Source organism: Crocuta crocuta, unplaced genomic scaffold, assembly GCF_008692635.1.
Source record: "Crocuta crocuta isolate KB4526 unplaced genomic scaffold, BGI_CrCroc_1.0 scaffold162, whole genome shotgun sequence".
Classification (NCBI taxonomy): Eukaryota; Metazoa; Chordata; class Mammalia; order Carnivora; family Hyaenidae; genus Crocuta; species Crocuta crocuta.
In genome coordinates, this window is record NW_027529433.1 from 8057744 (window position 1) to 8083482 (window position 25739).

At 42.0% G+C, this 25739-nt stretch overlaps 1 long non-coding RNA gene across 1 annotated transcript; it reads left to right on the top strand.

Moving 5' to 3' along the window:
- Positions 1 to 4834: 4834 nt before the first annotated feature.
- Positions 4835 to 25739, top strand: LOC144228037 (uncharacterized). The gene is made up of 2 exons (XR_013334109.1): positions 4835 to 4925; positions 25461 to 25739. It is a non-coding gene; the product is annotated as an uncharacterized LOC144228037 (long non-coding RNA).

Here is a 25739-nt window from a genome sequence, read left to right on the forward strand (position 1 = left end):
CACAGTGTTTACTTTCTGGATGCTAGGATTCCAAACAATCTATTATTTTTTATGTTTCTCTTTCAGATGATATAGATTACCTTTAAGATCAGGAGAAAACATTCCTTTACAAAAAAGAATCATGGACTCCTGGTGTCAACTTTTAAGTATGCACCATGCATCTGTCTTGACATATCAATATGTGATATTCTCACCTGAAATGCTTTTTTAGGTGGAGAACCAGGTACCTGCTGAAATCTGGTTTGCTCAAGCTAGAGAGACCCACAAAAGGCTTACTGAAGAAAATGAGGCATTCATTTCCATTAAAATGCAAATTAGAATTAAGGTTACCCATATGGTGATGCATCTAATTTTCCCCCAATGCTCTTTCTAACCAAATAAGAGATAATTTCTATTTTTAAATTCCTTAATGATGTAATTGCTCACAGTTATAAGTATATGTAATACGCTCTATTTTTCTATCAATAGCACAGATAGATGCATCTGATCACTCACATGGCCATATGGTGTGATGAGACACAAATCTACTTTTAAAAGTTTTATTTTCCCAGAATATATTCTGCCTTCAGCTGCATGTACATCATCACTCAGCTTTTTGGAAGGTGTCTCTCAGAACTTTGACTAAAGTCAGAACAGAGCTAGGTTGGAATGTTCCATGAAGATAAGGATCTGTAGCACCTAGCACTATGCCCGACTCCCAAAAGACCCAGATAAACTGCCTGCTGAGAAGAGGAACTAGAGAAGAGCATGACTCTTGATTTAAGAACCAGGGTCATGTTTCTACTTCGATGATCAAAGAATGAATGTTTTAACTCCAGGGGCCCTTACTTACATCTTTTATGATGTGAAAATTACGATCCTTGGCATTATCTTTTTTACCACATGACAAACCTTTTTCCTCCTGATCTTTCAATGTGAGGAAAGTATCAGAATCTAGACTCTTCCCAGGTCTTCTCTTTAAAGTCCTGTGCACACGTTTCCTTCCTCCCCCTCCTCCCTGCTGGTCCTCAGCCCCAGGTGCTCCTCATCTCCCACTCCAGCCTTCTCCAAGAAAATAGCCAAGAAGCCTCTAAATGTGAAGCTGTATATACATATGGCACAATGGACCAAAATGTTTTATTCACATCTTATGAAAAATAATGTGTTAAAAAACATGTAGAATGACCAAAGAACCAAAGAAAGTGAATCTGGCCACTGCTAACTATAGGTAATTCAGAAAGAGCTTATAGTATTAACCAATTAACTAATTCAGTGCACAATGATTACATTCCTACCATGTATCAGGCACATGGAAAATATAGCACATTCTTGCTTATACTTAGTGCAAAGAAATTTGTTAGTGATGGGAGGTTAATTGGTATAAATACATATTGAGTTATTTGATAAGAAACTTTTATATGTAGATAGAAAAATCTCAAAGTTATTACATAGGAAAATACTTATAAAATAATATATTTATACGGTGCTTTTCAATTTTCAAATGTTGTATTCATCTGGTTGGATTCACATGGTATCTAGGATGTGAGGAACAGGTGTTAGCCCATTTTCCAGACTAGGAAACTGAGGCTCAGAAGGCCAAAGACTGTCTCTAATTAGTAAATATGTGATCTTACATTTTCTGAATCTTAGGTCCCCCTGCAATTTATTTTAAGGCTTTGTTTGGACAAGCTCATTTTCTTGTTTTAAGGGGGGTAGAACTATATCTGTTTGTCAAACTAGACAACCAAATTAATAACTAGCTTGGCAGAACCTCCTTTTCTTAGAATGGATATAGCAAGCTATAACACATAGTGTTTGAGGGCCATGGCAAAGCAGCCATGTTGTGATTACCCCTGCTCAGTGCAGTTGTGGGAGAGACAGACACTAGCATAGCACATGGGATGCACTCTTTCTTGATTTAAAAACCATATAAAATAACACAAAAATTGTGTCCAGTCTGATCCTTGCAAATGCACACTCTGCTTATGAGTAGAAAGTGAACTTAGATGCTTTGGCCCCATTTGAGAATGGCTTTTGGGAAAGTATCAGGAGTGCTGTCATGCTTTGAGCCAGAGCAGTGGTTTCTTGGAAGGACCAATCAGAGCATACTCCGTGGTGCACATCACTGAGCTAACTTCAAGGTGCTTGTGTTCCATAATAGATGTCACAATGAAGGGGAAAAAGCAGCGTGCTGGGATGGGGGTGGGGGGTGGATTATTTGGGAACTAGAAAGATCAGAGAAGATGGCCTCCGGTGGAAGTGTTGCTTACAGAGTTGAACAGTTTGGGGCGGGTGTGAGGATAGCTCTCTGGGAGCCATTAATAAAGATAAATATTGTTCCTAGAGAAATGTTAATGTCAGGACATGGTGGCTATTAATGACATCATAACTAGCCCCTGTGCCTCCTACCAGCTTTTTCTCTTTTTAAATGCTTGGTTGTTTACCTCCTCTCTGATGCTTAAATTCCAGAACATAGATTCACTTTGGCGAGTTGAACAAACAACCCAGTTTACCAGAGGGAAGTCAGGAAGAGAACCTCTTGTCATAAAGACTTGCTTGTCTTTATGACCTCACTACCAATAGTCTCCATTTGCTCATCAGTCAACATCAGTGGAAGACATATGTGCCAGGCACTGTGCTGGGCACAGTAGGGGAACAAAGTGAAGGAGAGCCAGCTCTCTGGCTCTTGATGGGCTTAAAATTGAGCAGAACACACTCATGGCATAGGCCATCATGATGAGGGGTGTCAGAGGCTGAGCCCAGTGCCAAGACTCCTCTGTAAAGAATAAGGTGGTGTGGAATTTGAGCTGGAACCTAAAGAATGGGGGAAAGTATGACAGTCTGAGGAATGAGAAGGGAGTTTTGTACTGGCAGTCGTCAAAAAGGATGGAGCCCTTTCGCAGGAGCAGTAAGTGCGCTGGTTTGACTAGAGTCAAGGTCTAAGGCAGGAAATGGCAAGACCTAAGAATGATAGTTAAGCTAGAGCCAAATTATGATGGTTTCAGGTATCAGGCTGAGGAACTTTTACCAAGCAGTAGGGGCTTAATGAAGGACTTTGGCTGAAGGCAGATGCAAACAAGACTGCTTCATGATTAATCTAACTGGTATCTTGGCTGGATTGAAATGGAGGAACGTGGTGAGAGAGACCAAGGACGTGGGAGACTATTGCAAGAGACCAGATGAAATACCATGTGAGCCTGAGCTAAGAAAGGTGACGCATAGCTCGTGAGCTATTCAGAAATTGAAATCAGTGGGCCTTGGGGGCTGATTACATGTGGAGGATGAGGGAGAAGGAAGAGTCACTAATCAGCCACAAGAAGGGAATCAGGAGGAGGAGCACATTTTAGGAAACACACAGTGGTTTCAGCTTGGGACATTGTGTTCATTTGCTAGGGCTACCATAACAAGATACCACACACTGCGTGGCTTAAACAACAGAATTTTCCCCCCCTTACAATTCTGGAAGCTAGAAGTTGGAGATCAAGATGTTGGCAGGTTTGGTTTCTCCTGAGTCCTCCCTCCTTGGCTGGTGGATGGCTGCCTTCCAACTACATCTTCGCATGGTCTTTTCTCCATACATGCGCCCCTGGTATCTCTCTGTAGGTCCAAATTTTCTCACCTTCTAAGGACACCAGTCAGATTGGATTAGGGCTCGCCCTAATGGGCTCATTTTAACTCAGTCACCTCTTTAAAGGCCCAATCTCCAAATACAGTCACATTGTGAGGCAGGGCTCCAACATGAGAATTTTGGAAGGACAAAATCAGCCCATTTTAGAACATGTGAAGTTGAAGGTGCCTTTGGATATTCCAGAGAAGCTGTCTAGTAGATGGTTTGCACTATTAATTGAAGCTCAGGGGATAGGTCAGGGCTAGGAATGTAGAAGTGAGCAACGTGAATCAAATACAGGAGTTGAGGTCAGGGGAGAAGATTAGAAGAGCTTGTTCTGGGGGTTGTGATAACAAAGATAATCATGTCTTTTATTGTATTGCATTTTCCATATATCAGCAATGGGCTAGGCCTTCTGTAGGCTTGGGACAATTCAGTCAAAGCGTGATTGTGGTTGGTATAATTCCTCCTTATTTTATGGGACACAAAGCTGAAGCTGGAAAAGTGAAGTGGTTTTCTAAGAGCTAATAGCTCATAAGTAGCAAATCCAGAATATAAAATTTCAAGTAGGTCTGCATTTAAAGATGTGTGCCAGGGCAGCTGGGTGGCTTTGTCAGTTAAGTGTCTGACTCCTGATTTCAGCTCAGGTCATCATCTCAAGATTCATGGGATCGAGGCCTGCATTGGTCTCTGTGCTCACAGTACTGTGCTTGCTTGGGATTCTCTTTCTCCCTCTCTCTCTGCCCCTCCCCCATTCACGCTCTCTCTCAAAATAAATAAATAAATTAAAAAAAAGATGTGTGCCTGATTATCTCCAGGGAGAGCAAGTAAAAGGAAAAGAGAAGAAAGTCAGGGGCAGAATAAATATTCAGAAGGAGGAGAGCAAGGCAGAGGGATAGAGAAAGGTTGGTGGGAAGACAGAAAAGCTGGTAAGAAATGGTGAGCTGGGAGCCGAAGGTGGTTGGGGGGGGGCAGAGCCAACAATGCCGAATGTGTCAAGAGGAGAAGTAAAATATGCCAGAGGTGGGGACAGGGCGGTTGCTGTTTTTTGGTTTTTGTTTTTGTTTTTAATTTATTTCTAGGAGAGAGAGAGAGAGACAGGGTGAGCAGGGGAGGGTCAGAGAGAGAGGGAGATACAGACCCTGAAATAGGCTCCAGGCTCCGAGCTGGCAGTCAGCACAGAACCCGACGCGTGGCTCGAACCCACGAACCGCGAGATCATGACCTAAGCGAAAGTCGTACGCCCAACTGACTAAGCCACCCAGGCGCCCCGGTTGCTGGTTTTCTTGAGTGTTGGAGGCAGATGACAGATGGCAGTGTGCTGAGGAGAGAATGGGAGGTGAGAAGAGGAGGTGGCGAGCCTTGTCATCATGGGAAGGAGCAGGGAGAAAGAACTCTGGTGGGAAGAGAAAGCAGAGTTATTTTTATAATGGGACAGAGAGATTGTAAAATCTTGCGGGAGGCAGGGGGAAGTATCCTGTGAAGACAGGGGAGAAGAAAGACTTTGAAGAGCAAAAGGCTTTGGAAGAAGTAGGGCTGGCAGGATGGGATCTAAGGCTGAAAATGGCTTTAGAAAGGAACAGGGGCTCTTCCTCTGGGACAAGAGGGATTAATTAAGGATGGGTGGTGACATGGAGGAGCCCCGGGGTTGGCTGGCTTGGGATAAAAGACGACTTCAAATACAATAAATAGAATGGAGGTTTCTGAAGCAAGTTACCAGCAAAAATGATGAGCTCCTAAACCACAGCTACACCAATGAAGAGAAGGTTCTCTTTTCTCATTTTAAGACTTGGGCTGCTTCTGAAATCAGGGCAAAGCTGAACCACAGAGTAGACCCAGATTGCCTCCGTTGGAGGAATTATTGGCCCAGGACCAATAAATATTTGAACGTAGACACCAAGAAACATTTCCCATCAGCTAATGTTGGTAGAATGACCTCTCTGTGCAAAGCAGAATAAATTCTTGGGAGAGTGATTTTACAAAGGTTTCCCAACCTGGCTTCATGTGTAAATTAGTCCCATTCTTAGCCTCTGATATATGCAGGAGCAAATGTAGAACCTGGATTAGGAATAGTTTCTTGCTTGTCCCTGGTCTTGTCAACATTGTCTTTATAGCTGTTTATATTTGTTAGAGCTGGCCTGAGTAATATGCTAATCATACAATAAAGGGACTGAGACTCTAGCCAATCTGGCTTGGCAACATGAGAGCCAACTAATTAGAAGGTAATTTAATGACACTGCTTTTAAATAATCCATATGATCTAACAGAGGATTCTGGGCTTTTTGAAGTGATAGGCATTGTTTGGGGGAAATGCAGGTATGAGTATTTAACAGAGTGGGAGTGAGAAGGATGTAGATCAGCTGTTCTACGATCCTTTCCCAGGCTCCCACGAGAGCAGTCACCAGTGGTTGGGGCGTTGTTTTGGTCATGTTTGGATGCTTGCTTTGTGGGCAACGAGAATGGCCAATTTCTTCTCAGGAAGTCCCCTGTTGGTGTGGGAAGAGCTTGGCTTATGTGTCCATATCTAGTATGAAGTGTTCAGATGGTGGAAAGCAGAGGAAGGTTTTACAGATGCCACAATGTCGTGTGGACGACACAGAAAACCAAAAGGGAGTGTGGCGAGCGCTGTCACCATTTTCCCCAGGGGCTGGCAATAGCTCTCTGTTATCTGCCTCCTCGAAGGCATCTGAAAGTTGGCTTCTTAAGTACTTAGAAGCAAATTAGTGCTGTGGAACTTGGCTCAAGGATTCCTGGGTCTGGTGTTCCAGCCTTAGCATAATTAACACAGGGAAACCTTCACAGTCAAAACCTGAGCTTCCAGAGAAAACTTCAGACATACTTCCCTCATCTTCAGTTGCCATCCACCTTCAGCATTAAGAAGGCACTTGTTTTATTTTTTTTTAAGTTAAAAAATTTTTTTTATTTTTTTATTTTTTTTATTTTTAATGACTTTTTTCTTTTTTCTTTTTTTTTTAATTTTTTTTAATAGTTTATTGTCAAATTAGTTTCCACATAACACTCAGTGCTCATCCCCACAAGTGTCCTCCTCCATGCCCATCCCCCCTCCCCCCCACATCCATCAGTCCTCAGTTTTTGTCAGCATTCAAGAGTCTCTCATGGTTTGCCTCTCTCCCTTTCCCCCACCATTTCTGCCCTTCTTCTCCCCCTTGTTCCTCCGTCAAGTTCCTCCTAATAAGTTAAAAAATTTTTTTAAGTTTACTTTTGAGAGAGAGACAGAGACAGTGAGTGGAGGAGGGGCAGAGAGAGAGAGGGAAAGAGAATCCTAGGCAGGCTCCGTGCTGTCAGCATGGAGCCTGATGTGGGGCTTAAACCCACAAACCGTGAGATCATGACCTGAACCAAAACCAAGAGTTGGATGCTCAACCGACTGAGCCACCCGGGCTCCCCAAGAAAGCATTTGTTTTAAAATGACAAATAATACAAGACGAATTAGAAGAACATTCAGCATGGTTTTCTCTGGAAGGCAGAGTTGGGAATGCAGGTGCCCGGGAAAACATGCCCCAACATAGGATCCTTCACGGCCAGTTATGGACTATCGAATACATAGTTTAAAAGTAAAGTTCTATTTTTTAAATGAAAGATAATAGAAGCATTGAACTAAAGGAGATATTTAAGGCTATTATTCTCTCCTCAGTGAAAAGGAAGAAGAAACACATTGCACGCTCCTGTTGCCCCCTTGTTCCAGACCAGCCCAGGCTGGGATGGAGGAGGGCCTCTGTCAGGGTTTGCAGAGTGAATAAGCAAATGAACTTCTTTCTTTCTCCCTTTCATACACACCGCTCGTGGAGTTGTCAGCAATAACTCCTTAGCAAGTGTTTTTGAAATGGTTTACATTAAAACACAGGTTCAATGTATCTGAAAGACATGGAAATGAAAATTAAAACCCTAAAGTCAACTCATGTGAGGGGTGGGGTGGGTAGGGGGTAGCCATCGGAGGCATAATTATACCAGAAACGTAGGCTAAGGAATGCTACTAAATACTAAATGTGAAACACACCTCTGAATTTCCTATCAGTCAAGGCAAAAAACCAAAAAGATGGATTCATGAGTTCTTATTTTTAAAAGGTATGCCATTTCACAAGGAGAGAAGTTTCCTGAGCACCAAGAGGAATTTGGTGTGAGGGTTATTATATGACAACCAGCGATGCATATGGCTACTTTTTACACAGATTCTTAATAAAAATGCTCACCATGCTCTTAGGTTACAGAGGTGTGAAGGGGTTGGAGGGAACTCAGCAGTATAGTATGGACTGACTTGGTGGAATAGCTGGCATTTAAGAGGTATTTCTTCCAGGCATTAACTTGGGGTGGCAAGGAGGACTCAAAGTCCCGTGATAAACAGAGAGCACAACCAAGGATGCTCACTCCATTCAACTGTGGGGATGGGCAGATGGACCAGCAGTTTGAGAAGCGTCACTGATACCTTGAAATATTACTTGTTAAAACAAACATGGGTATATTATGATGTATGGTATATAACCCCAAAAAAAGTCACAATAATATTTTGATGATGAAATCTCTAAAGAAATTCCTTTACTTAGCAGGACATGCCAGGCTATTACCCTCAGACCTTCTGACAATTATGTGTGCTCTCTGTGGACACGAGGAAGGATTTCAAAGCCAAATCTGAAAGCTCTCTCAAATGTGAGACTTTTAATAGGACCTATAAGGCCGACAATTCAAGATTAGGATCCCCGATAAGTAATTGGGAAGCAGACATTGTAGATTGAGAAATGATGCCCATGCCTTTGGCCCAGGCAGACAGGCAGGAAAAATGAGATTTTGCTGTTAAATGGATGCATCCCTCATCATTGCTTTTGAGCAGAGAGGCTTTATTCCAGCCAACGCACAAATGCTGGCAAACCTAGACATGCCGAGATTGAGAAATAGATAAGCTGTGAGTTATAGTCACTATTCTAGTTTAAAATCTATGTGATTCTGTGAAGGCTTTTGCATTTGCCCATAATACTCTTTGCTGTCATTTTAATCTTCACATTAAAAATGGGTCTTTACATTTAATTACTTTGAGCCATTGCCAGGGTTGCAGAACAGAACTAGGGTTTCAAGCGAGGCAAAGGCTCCCTCTGTTTTGGATGGGGAAGAATTCCGTTTAAACCCAGGGATGTAAGGACAGCGGATTACTGGGGTAGTCCCACATTTTTACAACTATTTGGTTCAGAATGTAACTGGTGTCCCTGCCCCAGGCATGTTGTTGGTGGGCTCCTTGGAAAATGCCCCTTGGAAAATGCCCCTTCCATGTGCAAAACTCCCAATGGTTTCCCCTCACACACTTGGAATAAAACCCACAGTCTCGTCCACGGTCCATGAGGCCCCACAGGGTCTGGCTCCTGGCTGCCTCTCTCCTCCTCCTGCCACCCACTCTTAGTTGGCTCCTCTCCAGCCACAGTGGCCAACTGCTCCTCAGAGGTGCCAAGTTCCCTCCCTCTCCGGCTCTGCTCTCTCTCTACCCGAGGCACTCTTCCCAGCTATCCACACGTCTCAGTCCCTCCCCGGCAAGTGCTGGCCTAACTTTCACCTCCTCACTGTACGTTTCCCCAACTGCCTTATTCCTTTAACCTTACCAAAGCTTTCCTTCTCCCCAAGGGATTGTTGCTAACATACAGTGCGTCTGTTCGGTGACTTGGTTCATTGCCTGTCTTTTCCCACTAGAATGTAACCTCCGTAAGGGAAGGGAACTCTTCTGTCGCGTTCATTGTCATGCTTCCATCATCTAGAATGGTACCTGGCCTCGAGTGTGTGCTCATTTTTTTTTTTTTTAAAGAACGAGTCAATACCTCACACCCTTGTTTATCTATGGATGATGACAAGCAATAATTCATTGATTTTTCTCAGTTATACTGAAGTCATAGGTACTAATGTCAATGACAATATCAGATCAAAATTAAAATAGTGAAGGCAATTATGTGACTCTAAAATAATTCCTTCTGAAAGCAAAGGCAGAGCTTGTGCTCTCCTCCAACCTTTAGATGCTCTCTACCGGTCTCTCCAAAAATGTGAGAATTGCTCCAGGGCCCTCATTACCATCTGAAATAGTGTGACCTGCCCAATGGCATAGGACTGGAATACTGGTGTTGTGATTCCCAGGTTGGTGCTCTGGAGTAGCATATGAACAATTTCCCATGGGATCTACTCCCATTCCAGGTCTTCTCATGTTATTTTCTTGGAGTAATAAGAGCTATTATTTGTTAAATGTGTGCTATGTCTGTGTTGAGTGGTTTTCCTAAATGTGATATGATTCTAAAAGCAACCTCTGTAAATGGCACTGTTACCCTCATCTAACTCCATAAAAAGGGGAAAGGAGAGGTTGAGTAATTTGCTCAAGAGCTCATAGCTCGTGAGCGCCAGAGTCAAGATGTTACCCCAGGTTTTTTGGCTTCAAAGTCTATGTTCTTTTTTATACCTTGCTGCCATTTCACCCAGCGTCAGGTTCTGGTCCATGACTCCTCTATTAAGAGACTGTGACCTGGAGTGGTGGTTATTTAAAGTTATTTCAGGGGTGCCTGTGTGGCTCAGTCAGATAAGTGTCCGACTTTGGCCCAGGTTATGATCCCACACTTTGTGGATTTAAACTCCACATCAGGCTCTGTGCTGACAGCTCAGAGCCTGAAGCTTGCTTTGGATTCTCTGTCTCCCCCTCTCTCTGCCCCTCCCATGCTTGCACTCTGTCTCTCTGTCTCCCCAAAATAAACAAACATTAAAAAAAGTTAAAATTATTTCAGTGATGGGACCCTTCTCCCAACTAGGCAGGTTACAAAAAGCACCACCCCTTTAACTCACTGCTTTCTGAACCCCAGGGAGGTCAGGAAACAATTGCAAGAAAAATGTCTGGGAAGGTGGGCATAGCTCCTTTAGAGCAGGATGAGCTCAAGTTATTTCCATAGTCACCCAAATCCCCTTAATTTTTCACAGCTTTTCTACCTCCTTCCTTAGCTCACCTTTATCATCCACACACACAATATATTGTTTATGTTACAATGATCTGAAATTTTTTCTGAGAATCACGTTTTCTGGCTATTTTTAAGGACTACACAATCATCTCTCTCATACAAGTTGCCTCTCTGAGCATTGGCAGACAGAGAACATCGCAAGCAGTGGTCACAAATGTTTAGAATCTGTAAAGGTCATATCTGTTGCCTAACGAATATTTTGTTTCTGATAATGGACTTGTGACAAACACCTATCATTTAAATACTAATTAGTATGATTTATATTGAGTTCTCATTGGCTGCCTTGCCAGCTGATGTTGCAGAAAGTCCCTGCTGGGTAAAGACACAGAATCATGTCTGGCATTGAGCTGTTAAAAGGAAAACAGTACACTTTGTTCTTTTGGCGAGATCCCATTCAACTGACAAATCTGTTGAGCTGGAGAAGTTTTGTTTAAGCAAAGAATGAGGAATGATTTAGTTCATGTGACAGCCTAAATATGTTATTTCCAAGATGGGCTGGGAGGGAGATGTCTGACCTCTTTTCTCTAAAGAAGGAGAGAAGTGTAGCTTGGTGAGAAAAACATGAACTTTACAAGGAGAAAGAATTTTTAATTCCAGTGTCATTGTTCATTATTATTATTGCTGTTATAAGGAATGATAATACATCACACCTATAAGCAATATTCTAGATACCCGCCTGAATTACCTGATTTAATCACCACAACAATTCTATGATGTATTATCATTAGTTAATTTTTGCTTTCGTTTCCCTTGTATCTGGAGACGTGCCTAGTAAGAAGTTGCTGCAGCCAAGGTCAAAGAGATTGTTGCCCATTTTCTCCTCTAGGATTTTTGATGGTTTCCTGTCTGACATTAGGTTTGTCATACATTTTGAGTTTATTTTTGTGTATGTCATAGGAAAGTGAGCCAGGTCATTCTTTTGCATGTCATTGTTCAGTTTTCCCAACACCATTTGCTGACAAGACTGTCTTTTTTTCTATTGGCTATTCTTTCCTGCTTTGTCAAAGATTAGTTTTCCATACATGTTTGGGTCCATTTCTGGGTTTCCTATTCTGTTCCAGTGATCTATGTGTCTGTTTGGGGGCCAGTCTTGACTACAGCTTTGTAATCCAGCTTGAAGTCCATCAATTCTGTGATGCTTCCAGCTTTGGTTTACTTTTTCAGGATTGCTTTGGCTATTTGGGGTCATTTATGGTTCCATAGCACCCAGGATTTCTCATCAGCTTGCCTAAACATGGGGCAGAAGGAGAAGAAGGAGGGGGTGGAGTCCTAAAAGCTTAGCTTCTTTGTTATAAAGTATCAAATGGAGATTAACCAACAGAGAGAGATTCAGCATTGTGCCCTAAATCATTTAGCTACCAATTGATAGAGCTGGATTTTCAACCCAAGTCGGCCTTTGGCTAAAACTCATGCTATTTACTACCACAGTAACTGACTTGGTTACCTTGAGCAAATTACTTCATCCCCTGAGTCTTGGTTTTCTCATCCATAAAATGGAAATCATATCTCTGTGTCTGGTCCATGGCAGGTGTTCCATTAATAACAATTATTATTGTTAACCCTTTTGTTTCTGTTGAGCTTGTATTTGTTGACATTACTTCCTTCTCCTATCTTGCGTATCTCCAACAGGATTGTTCTAGTGTCTCTTTGTGAAAAGTCTGGCGCACAGTTACTTCCCTCAGAAGTATATCCTTAGGTACCACACTATTATCTTTTTCTCAAGATAAGGTTGAGAATAATCTTCTTCCCTAGTGAATCAAGAGACCACTGTAACATCCATTTTTCTGGTAAGCTTCAGAAAGGAAGCAGCAAAGCTTTCAGTCATTCAGATACCACAGCAAGGTGACAGAGGAGCTAGGAAGTGAAAGGGACCTCACTCGATTCTTGGCTATCAACTTTGAAATACTGTCTTTCTAAGATCCTAGAAAGGTGTGAGATGTACATTTTTTCCCCAATGATCCTATAATGTCATATGGTTCTAGACTCTTCTATTTCCTTAATACTACTCCAGCTCACACATCCCATGAGCTTTAAGGCGTTTTGCACATAGTCTCTTCTTAATTCATCTTTGTTGAATTAAAATCAACACATTAAAGACTGATTTTGAAGCAATGGCACATCAACTAAGTCACCAAAGTCTTGTGTGTGTGTGTGTGTGTGTGTGTGTGTGTGTGTGTGTGTGTGTAACAATGAGGCTAATAAGATTAATTATAAAAAATAAGGGGCATTTCAGAAAGTATTTTGTTAGCAGCCATCTTTTTACATGCGGGAACTGAAACTATTTCTGAAAACTTCCAGGTCTCTAGACTGCATGCATATGAGCAATTAATTAATCAGGTGATGACATCAACCCACAGCCTGGAACCGGGTAGATATGGGGCCTGCAAATGCCCATTCTTTCAGCCAAGGGGCTGAGGATGTAAGGCCAAGATTACTCTCAAAAAGCTGTGAGAGTAACTTTACTGGGAATTTTAAAAATCATCATTGAAAAAACAATCTTGGCCTTTGTCTTTCAGCCAGCAGCCCTGTTGTGGATGGGAACAGATGCTACCCTGACTAAGTAAAGAGCACAACATGAGCCTTTTACTTTCTGCTTTTTAAACCAGTAAACACCATCCACTGTGGACCAAAATAAGACAGGTGGCATCCATTTGAATTGGAAATAAGGCACTGAGATAATAGATTGTGGGATGCACTGTGGCCAGCCTCAAGGGAGTGGCTCCGGTCAGAGAGCTCATTGTTTTTCTCTTTTAATGAGCAGACTCTATAAAATGTACAGCTCCTGATGCCACTTTGATTCCCTACATTTTATTAATTGTTCTTTTGTGTGCTCTTATTTGCACAATTTAGTTTTGATGAACCACGAGTGTTCGTCATGATTAGATAGGGCTGCCTTTCACAGAGACCCTGGGCTTTCTGTGAAGCAACAAGAAAGAAGTGATTCTATGTGGGATGATTCCCAAGGAGTCTGTGAAGTTCTGAACATGCCTGTGTCATCTCCTTGGCACAGCCCCTCAGAATCTAGGTATCTTTAGAGCTGGAGGAGTAGAGTTGGAGTTTACAAGTGAAGAAAACCAGAGGATCCTCAGCCATATTCTGACCGGGGAAGGCAGAATTGTGTGCCGCGGTGAGCAGGCAGTGGATGTTTCTATCCCTCAGTCAGTGTCTTGCCTTCCTGGGATAATGTCCACAGCAGCCCCTTGCTGCTCTGTCTGCTTGGTTCCTTGCTTCATGTGAAGTGGGGTGGGGAGAGTTGGTGAATAAGATCCATGGTTCAGATTTCTACCTTTTCACACTGTTCTTCATCTTTATATGCACAACCCCAACAATACACCCACACTTGCTGGCACTCTGGGCTCAGTGAGTGGCTCCCCTATTGCAGGAAAGCTCTCAGGTAAAACAAGAATGCTTCCTAATGGTGTCTACTTTCCAGACCCAGTAATGGTAGCTTTAATATTTTCACAGCATATTCTGGGCTTATAACCAAATCAGGGTGGGGTGGATTTTAGTTACCAAGAAAGAGCTGGTTTTGGGAACTACTGGAGAGAAAGGAGTATCTTTCTGTTTACCAGAGCCCCTCAAATTAAGCCACAAGGACTCAGCATTAGGCAGTGTGGAACCATAACAGAAAAATGGGAGCTGATATGTATCAAAAAGCCTGAAGTTATCATATCTTTTTATCTAATAGCTGCAACTCTAGGTATCTGTCCTAAAGAAGAAATATTCAGAAATGTAGATAGAGCCTTATGTATAAAAATGTATTTTGTAGTAGTGTTTTTTTTTTAAGGTGGGAAAATAATTATTCTAAGGGCTGGCAAATAATCCTTTTAAAAGAGAAAACTGTCTTGGGTTAGGGTCACAACTTCTAGTAGTTATGGACATAAAGATGAGGCCCCTCTGGTGATGGACAAGAGCAGACAAAGAGGTAGCTGATCTTCTTTGCCTTATGATGTTTGTGGAAATCTGGGGGTCTGGAAAATAGAGGGAAGAAAGAAGAATTTCGAATAGAGAATCTGAAAGGGGGTGGCAGAGAAGCCACATAGAAATATCTGGCCTGGGGCACTTGGCTGGTTCATTTGGTGAAGCATATGCCTCTTGATCTTGGGGTTGTGAGTTTAAGCCTCATGTTGGGTGTAGAGATTACTAAAAAAGATAAATACACTTAAAATAATCTGGGATTATGGGTGAATTGAGGGAGTGGGTAGACTTGAGCCATTAATCTGTAAGAGTCTATTTGAATGGGGGTAAAAGAAGGGATAAAGGGACAAATTGGATGGAGAAGACAGAGGATACCTGGATTCCTTCTTAGGCAGAGCTCTAAGGCCTAAGCAGTCATTATTTTCACAGAGGATTTCTAGAGTCTTGCTACTCAAAGCATGTGCTGAGGCCAGAAGCATCAGCCTCACCTGGGAGCATTTAGACCCACCTAAGACCACATGAATGAAGATCTGCATTTTAACAAGACCCCAGGTGATTTGGTGTGTACTTTGAAGTTTAGGAACATTGTTCTGGAAGACCCATGGTATCCAAGTACATCTCAGAGAGTGAGAAAGAACAGCATCCCTTTATATCTGCCTAGAGCATTGCTCTGGGTTGGGACACAGTACTGGAAGGAGCCAAGTGGGGGCTTGGATTCTCATGAAGGGTGAGAAACAGAGCACATTCCTCCTGTGATTTTTCAGATGCTGGAAGCCAATTAAAAGGACTAAGAGAAAAGTGTACAGAGATTACTTTAGAAGAAACATGAGGTATGCTAGGAAGTCTCCAAAATAATACTGAAGTTTGGAGAAAGGAGGGATCTTATGTTATACACAAGTCTTCTTTGGGTTTATACTGTCAACAAGACCATTAGAAGGGCCTTGGGAAGACTTGGTGACATGTGCGGCTGGTCTGATCTTCATTAGAAGATCAAAATATATAGACAAAGGAATATTATATTGCCTATAATAATGTTTTAAAAATATGCTTAGAAAAAAGGATGGAAAGGGAATGTACCTCTATCTCTGGGTGGTTTTGGATTTTAGTTACAGACATTTTTGTACCTTGCAAATTTTCTACAATGATCATAGGTAAATACAAGTAGAAGCAATGCAGCAAAATAAATGTAAGTCGTGTCTGCTTCCGAATGGCAATAGTGTGGATTTTGCCCTTCTTCTTCATATTTTTTGTACTTTCCAAAATCTGTCTGTGAACTACTAATACATTTATAATCAGAAAAAGAAACAAAAAGGAAGCATAAAATGTGGAATCAAAAGACCCATATTGCAGGTGGACCCCTGACCTTAATAGTTGTTTGTTCTATAGTCACATGACCTTGCTCGAAGTCTCCTTGCCCATGTATAAATGGGGCACTGTCACTGATCTTAAGGGATATGAAGATGATGGGTATGGAGGACTCTGAACTGGCAAGTGCTATACAACCTGAGTCCCAAGGCTGGCGTAGTGAGATCACGTGGGGCCCTTCCCCAGCTCTCCTCCAGCACCAGTGGGAGGGCTATGGAGAGTGTTTGGTTTCAGCCTCCGCAAGGCTCATTTTTCTCACAAATGAGTGGATATACAGGCCCAAAGTTCTTCCCCTTTGGCTAATTTTACAGAGAGAAAATTCTCCAATGTTCCTTAATTAAATGCCACCTACCATCTATCAGGCAAGAATGACATTTCTCATTAACACTGTTAGGATTGGGCCATGATGTTTTCTGTTGTGTACCCATTGCTTGGTGTAGCAGTAGCATTCTTTAGACAGGTTTTTAGGTTCCTATATGAGCAAGTGTAACTCCAGTTTCAGGCAAGAGCAATAGCAGAAGAAACCAGAAAGGATATATCTCTAAAATCTTGAGTAGCTCTCTGAAATCATACTAGTTATAGCTAATAAATAAATAGAATAGTCTATAAGGCCAATTCAATATATATGGAAAACCTTCTTCCTACACAGACTAAAAGTTTTGCTAGAGATCTGCATACATAAAGCCGTCTTGGTCCTACAAGCCCAACACATAAGTCACATAGAGTTGACGGAGCCAGAAGTATTTTTGACTTGCAGTCTGGTGTGCTGCAGTTCAGGACAATCATTGGGCAGAGCAGAGAGGCCTCATGTCCCTTGCTTTCTCCTAAAATGAGTATTGATGTGATGTGAAAACCTGAAGGGTACTGGCTTAGATGGGTGCTTGGAGGCAGGTCCCTTCCCTGACAATCCAGTGTCTGATGACAACACAAGATACCTCGCTAGACCAAAGTCCCTACTGACTCCACTTCTGAATTTTGCTAGACGGAGACATCTAGGGCAGGATTTGCTCTTCCTTACAGTTGTAAGGAGATTTCTTCCTTTGCAGATGTGGGATGACAGGCTGTTGTTAAGATGAGACTATACCCCAGCTCTCTGACTTATTTCTTAATGACCATGATCCTCATCAAATACAAGCTGGGCCATTTGAGGACTAATTTGCCCTTGACTGTAGTCAATGTGGTGGTCAACAAATATTGACTGGGCAAGCTTTTCCTGGGGGCTTTCCAGGCAGGCTCTTTTCCCTATTCTGTTTCTGTAGCCATTTCCTGGGGCTTAGCTGGGCAGAGACTCAAAGAGGCAGCTGGGGAAGAAGGGTCTTCCAGCTGGTGGGAAAGAGACCAGATACCCTTGTTGGCATGTAGACACCTATTAACTCCCTACCTGTCAAGGTGAGGAGGGCACAACAGCCTCTCTCTCTCTCCTTCCCACATCCTTGCTCCTCAGGCTGCACACTGTCCTGTCATTACTTGTTTTTATTTTCCAGGATGAATCTGATGTTAATTTTCACTAGTTTGCATATGGAATAAAAAAGCAAGTGGCTTCATGATAGAGGGGACACTGTATTTTTTCATGGGTGAGTCTTGATAGCTATACTCTGGGCTTCTGCAACTTGGGGGGAAAGGTCTGGTGCACAAGGAAAGATCATACAGAAAGTAATACTAGCTATATTTTTAGTGACTCTCATTTTCCAGGCATTGAGATGGGTGCTTTATATGTACATTTTTGAGAACCTAATGTAGCAGAATATGCAAATATGAGTACATTATTTATTTCTGCTGCTCAGAAGAAGCAAGCTCTTCATTCCTGGGGGATGGGAGGCTCCTACTGCTTTTCCTAAAGGCTGAGTTTTCTTTCCCTTAGGAAAGATAAACCAGCTCTTTGTTGGTGATGGGCCATTGGCTTCATAAATCATCCAGCACTTCTCCCCTACAGCTACTAAATCTCCTTGTGAAACCAAAGGGTAGGAAGATGTGCTTCTTTCTTTCTGAAGGTTGAGAAAGAAGGCCTCAAGGCAGAGGAGAGTTTAGGTTTCCAGGATTCAGGACAAGGGAATAGGGGTGGTTGGTACATTCCAAGAGTGTCAAAATATGAGCCCATTTGTTCCCAGCACTCTATAAACTGCTGGAGCTTGGAAGGAAAGGGCTCAAGGTTGGTAGAATTCAAAAGCAATTAGTCCCCAAGGCCAGCTAGGCACGAAGGGAGTACAGCACCCAGCAGGGCCATCTGCCTTTGACAAGGCTGTATGAGTCTGGCAAAAAGCCTCTTCAAAGGTGATTTCGGTAAACTGATTAACCTGAGGTCTCTTCCCTGGATTTCCTTGATTATTCCTGGATTACCAGGTCAAAGGGTTAGGAGTATGGCAAATACTGGACTGCTCATTATGCTTGGTGAAGGTAGAAGGAAGTCTGAATTTGACATGATTCAGAAAAAAGTAAAACAACAACAGTAACAAACAATGACATTCCAAAACAGGCAAAACTAAATGCTACCTTTTGGAAAAATACATTGGTGTTAAAACTATTAGGAAAAACAGGAATAATTATGAGGAAAGTCATATGGGAGGGAGGCGACGTGATGGGAAGTTGCCTTCTGGATAGGATTGCAAGACAAAGTACAAGACACCAGTTACACATGATTTCCAGATAAATAATAGTATTTTAGTAAACGTATTTCCCAAACGTAGCATGGGACGAACTTACATTTAAAAAAATCATCCATTGTTCATCTGAAATTCAGTTCCTGATTTTTTTTTAATTTTAAAAAAATTTTTATTTATTTAGTTTTGAAGGAGAGAGAGAGAGAGAGAGAGTTGGGGAGGGGCAGAAAAGCAGGCTCCACATGGTCAGCACAGAGCTTGATGTGGAGCTCAGACTCACAGTCTGAACTGTGAGATCATGACCTGAGCTGAAACTAAGAGTCGGATGCTTAACCAACTGAGCCAGCCAGGTGCCCCAGAATTTTATTTGGTAAAACTAGCTGCTGAACTTCTGAGATACTGGCAACCTACTATTTTGTGATGATGGCTATTCTATGTTTTGACTGTGGGTCTTCCCTTTTGTTTTTTATAAATGTTCATTTATGTTTTATATGCTCTTCTGTGTATATGTTATCTTTCATAATAATTTTTTTAAGTTTATTTATTTACTTTGAGAGAGCAAGGGAACATGCACACTAGCAGGGGAGGGGCAGAGAGAGAGGGAGAGAGAGAATCCTAAGCAGGCTCCACACTCAGCATAGAGCCTGCCGTGGGGCTCGAACTCACAAATAGTGAGAGCACAACCCCAGCCAAAATCAAGAGTAAGACGATTAACTGACTGAGCCCTATTCATAATAAATTTTGTTTAAAAGTGTTTACTTCCCAAATATTGTGAAACAGTTTTCATTAATTAAAAAAACATCATCTATTTACCCTGTTCCTTCTTCTCCCAACTCTCCCCCACAGTGTTATAAGTAAGGAATGTATCCATATCCCATTATAGATGAGGCAATGGAGGCTCAAAAGTTAAATAACTTGTCCAAGGTCACAGAACTGGTAAGTGGTTAAATTGAGTTTAAACCTGAGTCTGTCAGACCCTAGAGTCTCTGCTCCTAACCACGGTGAAATGCTTATGTTGTATGCCAACACACACACACACACAAACACAACACTGACCAAAATCTGGAAACTTGAAAACATGTTTGTCCTTAGGCCAAGGGATGGTTGAATCATTCTGACAATGGAGTAATGAGTAAAAGAGAATAGAAGATATAAACAGACACCAACACTGAGATGTCACATCTGTTGGAATTATCTGACAAGGATTTTAAAGCAGTCATTGTAAAAATGTTTTGACAAGCCATTATGAATGTGCTTGAAATAATGAAAAAAAGCATAGAAAAAAATAAAGGAAATAAGCAAAATTTTTAGAAGCCAGAAATATAATGAAAAAATAAAATACGTATTGGTGCTCAACAGCAGAACGAAGAGGACAGAGAAGAAACCCATGAACTTGAAGATAGAATAAGAATTACCCAATCTGAGGAAAGGAGAAAATATAAACTAAAAAAGGTAAAATAAACAGAACCTTTCAGGGACCCATGGGACTATAACAAAGGATCTGACATTCACATCATCAGAGTCTCAGAGAAGAGAAAGAGGGAAGATTGAAAAAAAGTACTCAGAGAAATAATGGCCGAAAACTTTCCAAATCTGGGGGGAAAATGAGAAACATTCACCTTCAAGTAGTTGAGAGAATCCCAAACATGATAGATCCAAAGAAATTCATACCAAAACACTCAGTCAGTTAAGCATCAAACTCTTGGTTTCAGGTTAGGTCATGATCTCACAGCTTTGTGGGCTCAAGCTCCACATCAAGCTTTTTTTCTCTCTCTCCCTCTCTCTTTGCCTCTCCCCCACTTGCGCTGTCTCTCTCAAAATTAATAAACTGAAAACACACACACACACCAAGCATCTTGAAAGCAGTGAGAGAGCAATACCACTTTACCAACACAGGAAAACCAGTTTGAAGGACATCGCATTCCTCATCAGAAACTGGGGCAGGGTGGGGGAGGGGGCAAAAAGAAGTAGCACAACATTTTTCAAGAGGTGAAAGAAAAGAACCATGAATTCTATATCCTATGAATTTATCCTTCAGGAAGAGAAAAGTCAAGACATTCTTGGTTGAAGGAAAACCAAAAGAATGTTACTAGCAGACCTGCTATGAACGCATGGCTAAAGGAAGTTCTTGACACAAAAAGGAATGGATCTTGGAGCATCTGGAAGGAAGAGAGAAAAATAGAAAGAGTAAAAATATGAATAAATAAAATGGACTTTCCTTCTCTTAAGTTTTCTAACTGAGATTTGTCAGTCAAAGCAAAAAGCATACCATTGTCTGATGTGGATTTCAATGTATGCAGATGAAATATTTGAGACAATTATTTTGTAAATCATGGCAGTGGCAGGAGGAACAAGGGATCATAAAAGGAGGTAAGATTTCTACATGTCACTCAAACTGGTAAGATACTGTTCCCAGGAGATCTTTGTGGCAATCTGTATCTTTTTTTTTTTAATATTTTTATTTATTTATTTCTAGGAGAAAGAGAGAGAGAGAGAGACAGCGTAATCAGGGGAGGGTCAGAGAGAGAGGGAGATACAGACCCTGAAATAGGTTCCAGGCTCTGAGCTGGCAGTCACCACAGAGCCCGACACGGGGCTCGAACACATGAACCGCGAGATCATGACCTAAGCGAAAGTCGGATGCTTAACCGACTAAGCCACCTAGGCACCCTTGTGGCAATCTGTATCTTGATTGTGCTGGTGCTTACATAAATGTATACATGTGATAAAATGGAATAGAACTATACAAATACAGTGTGTCAATGTCGACTTCCTGGTTTTAATATTGTATGAGAGTTATACAGGATGCAACCGTTGAGGTAATTAGGTTAAGGGTATATGCGAACTCTCTGTCACATCTTTGCAATTTCCTGTAAGTCTGCGATTATTTCAAAAATAAAAAGTTGAGTGAGAGAGAGAATGAGTAGAAGACTACAGTTCTCATGTTTCTTCTGTTGTAACTATTTGACTTTAGGGTGTCTAGGAAAAGTCCAAGTGCTTTTAAGATATCCGAATTCAGTTCCCGCTGGGTACAGACTACACTAATTAAACTGAGGTGTCTGTGGGTCAGCCCGAGACAAGACGATTTTGTGCCTAAAACACATGTTGGTTTCCTGTGCCCTTTCAAGAGAATCAATACATTGATTTTCATGTACCCAGCCATATGTGGTCAGGACATGGTTTCTTTAGAGATGTCTCCTCTCCCTGTACATCAAAAGACAGGGAGGCCCACAGACACAGTTTTCCTAGAGAACAGGTTACAAGATAGAGAGCCTATTGGAATGTCCTCTTCTTTCTCTTCCACTGTGCCCATCATCTAATCTGTGTGGATAATGTGTGCAGCATGTACACTTGGACGCTCTGTGATCCCTCTCGGGTCGACCTCCAGACTATCCACATTTCCCCACTCCTTTATCCATTACCATCTTCTGCATCCAAGTCACCTTCACTGCCCGCGTTTGAAGTACTTCAGTATTCTCTTACGGGTCTCTTTCTTCCATCTTGCACGCTTTCTCCATTCTCCGCACATCAGTCTGAGTGATAGTCTGTGTACATCAGGTCATGCCACACCGCTGCTCAGCACCTCAACTAGCTCCCCTCATACTCGGCATAAAGTTTGCACTTATTACCCCGGATTCCAGGATCCCGTGTGACCTGGCTCCTGCCTATTTCTCTGACTTTATCTCAGCCATTCACTTGGTCTTAGGTACACTGGCTGCTTCTCAGTTCCTCCACCGTCCAAGCTGTTTCACACTGGAAGGCCTCACCCCCTCCCTGGAATAGGCTTCCCATAGCTCTTTGTGCAGCTGACTCTTTCTTAGACCAAGCACCACAGCTGGAATGCTCCACAGCTGGGTGGCCCTCTGTGACCCCCTGCCTAAAGCAGCTGCCATTTCATTGACTGTCTATTACACAAGCCTATTAATTTTCTCTAAACATTTATTAGGCTTTCTCATGATTCTAATTGGTTTCTTGTTTCTTGTCTGTCATTCTCCTAGAAAGTAAGCTACCTGAGGGCAGGGGCTTTGCGTTCCTAGTCACTGTAGCAGCTTCGATTCAATAAATATTTGTCAAAAAAGCGAATGAGTACATGAATGAATGAAGAATTATAGACTATTAGACCTGGCAGGGGCCTTCTTTCCCCAAGACAAGAAGCCTCCTGGGGACCCTTGGAAGGTGCTGCAGAGAGAAGATAATGACAGTAATCTGACAGGTGTATGCAGCACCTTGGGATTTGGAGAGCATTTTGAATTACGGCGCCTTCATTCAATACAGAGCAGCAAGTTCCTTTGGGGATCACACGGATCGCAGCATTGAGGAGCCCGGATCCAGGAGGGACAGTTTAGCTTCTCAGTACGCAGGCACCTGCGAGAGGGCAGTGTTCCCACCATGGCCCGCAGCTGAACAGCCTTCAAGGTTCAGCCTTCCAGGTGGTCCGCGTCAACCACATTGCCTGAATCTATAGCAAAGCTAAGAAGTGATTCCCCAGGGAGGGAACAGACTTCAAGAAGCCATGGAGACAGGCCGATGTGATGTGGAGAGTAGAGATACAGAAGCAGGAAGGTAGATGGTAAATAAATAAATGGAAGCCTTTTTGTAAGCCGAGCTAGTAGTGTCCTGGAGACCTCAGGTTATCAGACCCTCAGCATCTGCTCATGTCTTCCAGGGAATGGTCAGAGCAGGACCTTGTCTGTGTTCCCGTGAGAACCTCACGGTGCCTCCGTGGTCTTGGTGCTGAGAACCCAGAGGTGGGCACCCGGCTCTGCTGCTGAATTGGGGTGTCCCATGGGGTCCTCTGTTGCTTCTGTCTTTTTGAAAAAATTGGGACAATGGTGAAAGAATTTCAAAAGTGACTCTTTGTTGTTGCTTTTGTCTTGCTTCAAAAGACTCATCGTATTCAAGAGACTAAGAGTCCCAGTCTCCAAAAAGCATCCATTTGAGTGAGAGTGTTACCATAGAAATTCCACTTGCATATACCTTTAATCATGTGGCAAATTACCTTATTAACCACCAGGGAGTCTAGTCTTATTACTTAATTAAACCATCTCTTTCCTTTTTTTTCTTATTAAAACCACATGGGTTTAAACTTCTGTGTGGTTTTAGATTCTTTGACCCTTCTTTGGATGTCTGTGTAATAATGGCTGCATAAAAGAATTTCTGTTATTTTTTGTTGATAACTAAAGGGTTAGCAACATGAAATAAAAGTGGGGGGGGGATTGGTAGAGATGGTCTGGATAGGCTCATGCTGGCCAGTGACGTAATAGCCACTTGGGTGGTATGAAAGTCTGAGATGTGTACCCGTCACTTACTGCTTCTCTCGCCAAAACATCTGGAATACAAAATCCTGTCATTAGACAGCCCACATGTTAGAAAAACAAAAGGGGAGGGGGGGGGAAGGGAAAAAGAAAACCCAGTCCCCCAAAATGGCTGGATAAAGCCTCATTATTACTGGTAGGAAATTAGACATTTAAGGTTATACTTCAAAGCAACTATTTTTATTATAAGAGGCTCAACATTTTGATTTATTGGGCAGCAGAACAAGATTGTGACAAATATTTCCACCTCAAAGAACAGACAAATCGGGCCTCTAAGAAGCCATATATTAAGTAGTTTAAAAATAAAGTTTGTTGCAACAATAGTCATAATGATGAAAATGGCATGCTTTTGCTCACAGCCTCCAAATAAATGACTGCTTCGGCATATTTGCCAAGAAGAAGAAATAATTTAATCTTGTGGGAATTTTCTTCTAATCAAAGGAAAGTACTAAAATTTTGTAAAATGAAACAGCTGAAGTTGTCGTTAAGTCTGTGCTACCTTTCGCCAAAGGTCAGCACCAAGCAGGGCCTGTTTACAATCCTGTATCTCAGTCTAAACTGCACCAGTCAAGAGGGATGTTAAGAATGTAGGACGGGTTCTGAGGAATCTATAAAGACAATTAAAAAATAAAACATAGGGTTTTGAGACAAAGCTGAAGGAATTTAGAATATTCAGCCTTGTTTAAAACACACACATACACCAACCTAGAGGGTTAGTTTTTAACCATTCTATGTAGAAGGGGTGTGTTGCACTAAATGGTGACCACCTTAACCCATCTCCATGAGGACACAACCTTTTTTCTTATGACATGGACGATTCTGATTAGATTAGGTCAGAGGAAGGCTTCAGTGAGAGTGGTCACAAGTCAAACTGGAAAACGAGTTTCTTGGACAGGGTGTAAAGTTGTCTTCTCTGTAGGTCCCTGAATAAAGAAGCACGTATCTGCCTTGGCGTGGGAACAGAACTTAGTGGAAAGAGCACAGGCTGTTGACGTGGGGCTCATAGTGTGGGTTCTAGTCTCAGCGCTGCTGTCGATGAACTCTGTGACTTCTGGCCAAATCCCTTAACTTCGATGGGTCTTGGTTTCTCATCTATCAAATGAAGATTGGACTAGGTGACCTCAAAGACTTTGTATGTGATATTTTGGTTCTAGAAGGGAGACAGAATGATCACAGAAGAGCAATAGGTCCTTCTTTATTTTATTTGTATGACTCTACTTGCTTAGAAGGGAAGTTTAAGTATAATGCATACATGTGTCTCTGTATGAGTGTGGTTATATTGGAGGGAGGGAAATGGAGAGTGTATGCATCCTAAGTATGTTCATAAAACTATGGGCGTAATTTGAACTTACATAAATTACTTTCTCTTTTAAATGCCACGTAAAGGAATTCTAAAGATGAATGCTTTGTAAATTGAGTAATTACTGCCACACGTATTTGTTTTGTAAGCACACTTTATCATTTGTCAGGGGGCCTGCTGCAATTCTGAATGCCACGCTGAGTTCTATCAATGTGTGTATGAATTAACTTCTAGGTAATGCTGAGTGCTTCCGCAATCTGTCCTAAGAACTGGGATTCTGAGTTTCAACGAAGCGGGCCTAAAATGCTGCAGAATTCTATTACATGTTTTAAATCATCAAAAGATAAGTAAATCTTGCTCTGTACCCTCCCTGTTTCCTTTCTTTTCAAGGTACTTCCCTGATGACAACATTGCCCTGGGAGCATTTCCTAAAGGGAACAGAGAACCCTGCTGAGACAGAGACCTGGTGAGTGGCAGAGAGGAAGGAAGCTGGCATAGTGCTCTCTCTCATGCCCTACAATGGCTCCCCACAACTCATCAACTGACCATTATTGGGCTCCCAACTCTGAACTTCAAGACATTTGGAAAATGTTCATAAACATGTTCAGAATCCCCTGGTGTGAGTAAAACATTTTTATAAGATTGTAAAGTAAAGAAAACTGGCACACA